Here is a 385-nt window from a genome sequence, read left to right on the forward strand (position 1 = left end):
GGACGTGAGGCTAAGACAACAACCCGAGCGAAAAGCGGCACTGCTACACTTAGAGGCCGTGACGAGCAAACAAGAAATGAGCTGCCGCCGTCGGTAAGTTCTTCGTGGAAAGAGAGAGTGGAGGGAGGGTAAGGGAGATCTAGAAATGACAGGCGGATAAACAAGCACGTAAACAAAGACAGATAGAGAGAGGGGAGACAGCGAGTGTAAGAGAAAGGGTGTGAGTATAGACAGGAGGAGGATATGAGGACAGGAGGATAGACAGTCAGGAGGATTAGAGACCAATAATCAGATAGAAACACAGCAGTTGACAGAAGACAGGTACAAGAAGGAATGGCGGGAGAGATAGAGACAAAATCTAGGACAGAGACACATATGAATCGGA

Source organism: Penaeus monodon, chromosome 33 (genome assembly GCF_015228065.2).
Source record: "Penaeus monodon isolate SGIC_2016 chromosome 33, NSTDA_Pmon_1, whole genome shotgun sequence".
Classification (NCBI taxonomy): Eukaryota; Metazoa; Arthropoda; class Malacostraca; order Decapoda; family Penaeidae; genus Penaeus; species Penaeus monodon.